The sequence below is a fragment of the Nothoprocta perdicaria genome, unplaced genomic scaffold (genome assembly GCF_003342845.1).
Source record: "Nothoprocta perdicaria isolate Ctin4 unplaced genomic scaffold, notPer1 scaffold_9, whole genome shotgun sequence".
Lineage (NCBI taxonomy): Eukaryota > Metazoa > Chordata > Aves > Tinamiformes > Tinamidae > Nothoprocta > Nothoprocta perdicaria.
The window spans coordinates 3,499,107-3,506,012 of NW_020456198.1; positions in this window are offsets into that span (position 1 = coordinate 3,499,107).

Below are 6,906 nucleotides of genomic sequence, written 5' to 3' on the forward strand. Positions count from 1 at the left end.
TAAATCACTTTATTGCTGACCTAATGAGTTCTTCATGACAAGAAGATTTCTGCAGCGGCTCATTCAACAAGCTATTTTCTGTATCGGTGGTCAGGATTGAAGAAATGGTCCCACGCAAAACAACTGGGAGGCATGCTACTTCGCAGAGATTAATTGGAGACTTGATTGGTCCAACTGTTGAATGCCAGATGTTTTCCCCTTTGTAAAAGATTTGCCAGGCAGTGGCTTAATTTAGATTTGCTTCATTAGCTGCTGATGTCATTGTGTTCCACCTTATTCAAATAATTGATAAGATAAATTTCTTTTGTTCCTCAGAGCCTCATTCTGTCTTTCAATTAATCATAAGATCTTCATTTGTGAGGGCAGAGAAAGAAAACCTTAGAATCTGCTCCAAGAATGTGGGAAACGTCCACGAAGAAACTTCTTTCTACTCATATGGAGACTTCCTAGTGAACCTATGTAGGACACCTGGTTACAGGAGCACAGAACTGGGTGCTATCTGGTGAACTTACTGCCCCATGCATGTGCTAAGTTCCTCCCTCTCTCATCAAAAAGATGACACAAGCCTTCCCCTGCGCTCCACCTGATAGCCAGAGTGCTGTTTTTCTTCAATTCAGGATATAACATTTTGTGGGTTGGTCTCTGGATCCAGGTGGCTCTCGCATGGAAAAGCAACAATATTCCTCCTACCTGTGTATTTAAAGGTAGGAGGGGACTGACAGCTCCATGAGGCTCCTTGGCCCATCACCCACCACTCATCAAACAGCCCCCTTCAGTGGGCCTGAAGGTGAGGGACCAGTTTCTTGAAACACTGGAACCCATTTTATTGCACTGAGATCTCCTTTAAGACTCTAGTTTTATATCCAAAAGGAGCTAGCTGAGGTTTTTAGAAAAAAATGGTCTCTTAGATGACTAATTATAAGGAGATGAGTATTAGCTAATGCTTCTGGGCAAAATTGTACTACCATACCAGTCTTCACTATATTTGCTAAAAATGAGGGAGAAAAAAAGGACAATTTTTGCCTGAGTTGGAACATTTTCCAGGTCAAATCTCTTCTTATTTCGCTGTTAATCTTGGAGTATTGAAGACAGTCAGGGCCATGAAACTTCCGTGAGGTTGGACCTCAACTAATTAAAATGAAACCTTTTCTCTCCAGAGACTCCATGTCAACGTCGGTGGTACTGGCTGCCTAGACTCGTGAGACTCACCGTGCTGGTTGCCATGTATGCAGTACAGTGGGAGTTGCTTTTGCTCCTTTCACTGGGGTGATGGAGCAAAGTGCTGTCCTGAAATTCCTGGTAGCCATCAGCATCCCCAAGAGGAAATCAGCATCTCCAACACGCTCTGCTTAAACATAAGGTAAAAAAGTGCTAATTTGAAGATAACACAAGATTCCTCCCCACCTCAGCTTTAAATTATATTGAATTTAAAAGTTGTTTTTCAAGGTGAGACTCCTGGCTGCCTGAAAGAACAACCTGTTCCGCAGTCTCAGAGATGGCCCCATTTTTTAGCTAAAATGTTGAGCTTACGTGCCTGAAGCAGACGCTGCTCCTCTATTGCCCATGCTTCTTGCTTATGTTGCCACCCTCGCCATAACTTTTTTTTATTTCATATTTTTCCCATTCTTCCTGCAGGGAAATTCCTGTGTTGGCCACAGTGGCCAAGTTTTGGTCTTTCGCAGACACTTTTATTCTTTCTCCTTCTTTGAAGAATTTCCTCTCATTCTCTGTGGCAACCTCTAGGACTCGGATGAAAAAGGACAAGTCAAATACAAATGTACCAGTATTGCCAGGGCTTGCAGGTACCACCTGGAGTTTGCAGCTGCATCGGAGATGATGAGACTGAGCCCATTCCATCTCTCCTCATCCTGATCATCCCTGCAGGGTGACTTAGTGCATCCATGGGCCATGTGTGTCCCCAGGAGCCCTGGAGTAGGAGGCAGCACCTCTGTTTCTATAGTGGTCCTCTCTGACCTGCTTCCTATACTGCTCTATGTAACATCCAAATGAGAACAAGGCAAACCCTCCCTGCTGACTTGGGAACCAGAGAGGGCTGAAAAGCTGCTTGTGTCAGAAGCAATAAGTGATGTGAGCATCTAAGATCTCTGGTTGTCATGTAAAATCAGGAATACTTTAAAATACTCTGGCTATTTTAAATCAGGGATATTTTAAAATACTCTAGCCATTATCTTCATGCACGATAATGGAGCTGCACTTGGTTTCTGCATTTTTCTAATATCCACCCTTTTAGGAATTTTATTCTGAAAAGAGTTTCAAAATTACATGAGTGCAAACCGTGTGCTTTAAACAAATATCTATACCAAGTTTTACTGATGTTACAAGCAAACAGGGGCTGCTGGGACTGTTTTTCCTATAGCAGAGTGAAACTATCAGAGTTTACACCAGCAGAGAAGGATTAATTTTAATATTTGGTGTGTGTTTCTTTCAGGACTGACTTGTTCAGTTCATTTTCTTTGGTTTTAATCCTTTGCTAACTTAAGCAATGGTAAGTAATGGTAAGTAATGGTAACCAATGCTCTGCACCTGTACATTCTTAATTGTGCAATGGTGGCTGATTGTAGGAGTGATATATTTGTTATAATAGGTAAGAGAAGAAAGATGTGTGATGTTCTTGGAGCGGGGAAGAGGGTGAGGAAAATTAGGCAACCAGTTTAATTCCCTACTGAAATGTGCCTTATCTCCTATCTCGCTGTGCCTGTGCTAAGCTATCAGCAGCTGTGATATCACAGCTGTCAATTCACATAACCTTGCAACTTACGATTAACAGGATTTCCTCTTCACTTATTAAAGTAATAACAGGAGATACTCTGTGCAAAGCAACAGAGAATTGAATAGCTATTGAATAGACTGTTTCCCAGAGTTATTTCTCTGTTTTGGGGGCAAAAGCTATTAAGCATGATGTGCTTAATACTTGCAGTCACTCGCAATGTCACGGGCTGCATCTAGACCAACACAAGCTCAGTAAGTCCCTTGGTCTCAGCTGTGCCTTAGGCCCTTCCCAAGAGGCTATCTTGGCTATTCCATGTTTTGTCGTCTTGTCCTAGTGATCTTGTGTGAACTTCAGCAATTCCTTTCCTTGTGTTTCCTGTATAGAAAAATGTACTCATATCTAACCTGCCAGAATCTCAGCTGGGCCCACCAGAATGTACTAAAAATGTTAAGGCAATAAAGAAAAAGGGAGGCAAACCTCTCAGGCTGTCCTTTTCAAATTTTGAAAAACTCACTTTTGCCACGAGCATTTTATCTCTAAATCGAAACTTGACATTTTTTGATTTAGCAGTAGTTATATGCATACCTGTGTGTATAGATATATATTTATGTATGTGTGTGTATCTGCCTGCCTTGTCCTATTGCAAACTGCTACGTATATATATATATATATATATATAAAAATACATTTCAGCCTTGACTCACAAAAGTATTTAGTGCCTCATAAATCGTGTTGCAGTTCTGGACATTTCATCTTTTCTGCTGGCGTTTCTGGTGTAAGGCTGACAGATTAAACAGCAAAATTTTTCATTCGCTAGCTGTTGTAATCAACTACCTATAAGAAGAGGTGGCAAAGTTATTTATATTGTTCAGAGAGAATAATTCTTCTCTTTCCTTCCACCTACCTGGGAGAAAAAAAAAAAGGCTGTAGTAATGTAGGAGCTTAGAATTTCCTCTGGAAGTGACTTCAGTTGACTTACGAGACAAATAGATACCCTTCCCTTGTTTAAAAACAATGCTTTATGAGTCCTTTAAACAATGAAAATAGTGGATGTACGGTGTAAATATTCTGGAGCAAAAAAATGCACCCATTAATATTTGTGAAAGAATTATCTAAGGAAACTGATGTTACAAGTGATTTCCTGACGGCTCTGGTAGGCCATCGGGCAGCTGTCTTAGTGCCTCCACTCTTGATTTCCATCTCCAGCTCTCTCTGGGTTGACGTGGCCATACCCTGCAGGTTCCTAGTGCAGCACCAAGTGGGATGTTTCCACTGAACATGTACTTATTTATGCACTGGCACTGCACCTCTTCAATATCTGAGGTGGCATTACAGGGACCTCGACATGCCAGAGCTGAATTCCAGGTGTGGACGGAGAGGTTCTCTTGGAAACCAAGGATCTTGCACTCATATCTGTTCAGGAACACTTTATGGGGGAGAACTGACCGAGGATTTGTCTCCTTGCACAGGGGTATTCTGCCCTTCATTCGTTTTCTTGAGAGATGTTTTCCCATCAAAAAGGGAATGAACGTCTTGCCTTCTGTCGGTTCTCCCGCACCTTAAGAAATGTTCATTTTCATGGTCTTGTTTACTCATGCAGCGAAAAAAGGTACCTGTGCTTCCTAGTCATCCGGTACGAATCTACAATAAAAATGAGGCATATACGCCATCAGAGACGTAGCTACAGGCAAGAAGCAAAGTGGGCTTAGTGACCTTGATGTGCATCCCCTAGTTGTTATGGCAACAGGCAGCTGAAATCTCTGTTGCTAAGGCTCAGAGAAATAAAGCAATATCCATCATTTAATAGGCATTATTCTCTAGTAACTTAATTTTGAGTGTGCTGCAAGCAAAGCTGCAAAATGAGTCAGCAGATTCAAAATAGTTATTTTAATATGAATGAAAGGGATTTTTTTTAAAAAAATCTTTTCTATCCCCATCCCTTCCCCTTCAACCCTTCTGGTTTAATTGTGAGGAGCAGCCATAAAGGATTGCAAGCCCTGGGTGAATGGGGGAGATAATTCACAGCGGTTTTTAGGAGCCAGGTGGTGACACTGAGTGCAGCTTTGGGGCAGGAGGGACGGATGCCATGTGCTGAACCCCTGCAAGACCAGGAGACACCGTGGCCTGGGGAGGCCTCTCCCACCCCAGAGCAGCAATTTGCACCTTGTATTTATGAATAACCGATAATACTAGCAAGTTTAGACCTTCTTGCCTTACTTTGATTTATTTTCCTGCTGGGAAGGTCTGGAGGCATCGTACTTCTATGCTTATTTGACTGGAGTTAAGATTTTGTTGGAGGTCTTAGATATTTGTGATTATTATTCCAAGAAGAGCTGTATAGCTTTATAGGTGAAAGAGACTTCATTTCATTGGTGATTTTTACAGTTCACAAAGAAAGATAAATATCCCTTTAAGAAATCCTGGTAAGCAAAATATTGGATAATTGTTTTTGATTAAATTTTTAAATTTTAAACAGGTTGACAAGGCTTAGAAAAATTAAGAGAAATTGCAAAATTCAAGAACAAAACAAGCATCAGAATTCAATGCCATTTCAGTGAAAATGGCAGAAGAAGACTTGAAGTCTTAATCTCAGTAACATTCATGGGCATTGAGTTCATGAAGCGGGGAAGCACCAGCCAAATCGCAAGTTGCTGTATAAATGAAAGCCAGCGTATGACTGACACGTCGCTCTTTCCGAGTTGTTTCAGAGGCCTGAAGTCAAAAGCAGATCCTCTTCCTAGGGAAGCCTGCTATTTTCCCTAAAATAACTGCATTCAATTACAAGCAGGGCACAAAATCCCGCAGAAATGCCAGTGCAGCCCCGCGCATCCCCTCCCGCGACTGGGAATTAACGGGGATGCTCCCAAATGCGAAATCCGCGGCACCTTCCCTTCCCAGTTCATTTCCAGCAGTGCCAGATGTGAATTTGCAGTTCAGGGGAATATTGTTCCCGAAGCAGCAGTGGCATCAGCAGCTGAAAGCCGTCGTTAGGTGTTGGTGCCAGCAGCAGGCTGATTGCTCATCAGCTGGAGCCCGTTCCCGTGCAGCCGGAGCCCGGCGCAGCGCTATGCATATGTATTCCTGCTTGGAAAGGGCCACAATCAGCCTCCTCACACGTCCTGCCAAGATGCCTCCTGGTTTCAGATGCCTTGAGTGATTACAGGGAAGGGTTTCTTCTGCGTTTGTATACATCGGCATTTATCAGGCTGTTCTCCGCTGAAATCAGTGGCATTTTGCTGAAATTTAGATGAAAGTTGGAGTCTATCCTGAGGATGAAAGCTAGGCCTGTAGAGGACACTTGGTTTGGTGCCCTGAATTCATGTGGCTTTGAAAATGTGCCTGGACCATCTCTGTGGTGCTGGGCTGCACAATCTTGGATGAGTGGTAGGATTTGCTCACATCCTTAGACATTGCTCACAGATAGAGAGCATTGGTAGAAGGCTTCCTTTGGCTGCTTTGCTGGATTTTGTTAAGGTTGTTCCTCCAAACAAAGACGTTTGAGCTGCCTTTTGGGCTTTAACCCATCTGTGTGTCCAGCAGGATTCCACTTCTGGCTCAGCCCTGTGCAAAGAGCCTGGGCTGGAGGCGGGTGGTTTTTCCTCTCGCTGCCAAACGGGGCTGCTCAGGGTTGAGATCTCCTGACCACCCAAGCCATCCGCAGATGATTAGGCAAAGATTTGCACACATATCCAGAATAGCAAAAACAATGGTGGAAATTGTGGAAATTCTCCTTGCGCTGAGGTAATCAGCCATACAGTCTATAGGGAAATAGTTGCAAGAGATCTGCCCTATCAGGATATTACTAAGGGGTAAATAACTCATGGAGTGATGCCTTGGTGCGACCTACACGTTTTTACTGACTGTAGAGTTATATGTAGGAATATGAGAGTGTGAAGTGGCTTGTAGAATGTCTGTTGCTTAAGAGAAGAGGGTTTCGTTTGTTTGTATTTTGTTTTATAATTGAAATGCTGAACTCTTATCCTGCTGAATTTTCTGTTCTACTCTTTTAATCATTGAAATCCATTTCCCTTTTTCTTCTCTATCCATCTTTCAGCAAGAACTGACCCCAGCCAGTGTTGCCGTTGGTAGCAGAGATTTTGTTTTTCTGTGCAATACTATCAGAACTGCTGGGTCTGAAGTTTTATGACGTTCTCTGATTTAGTGTTCTTTTTTTT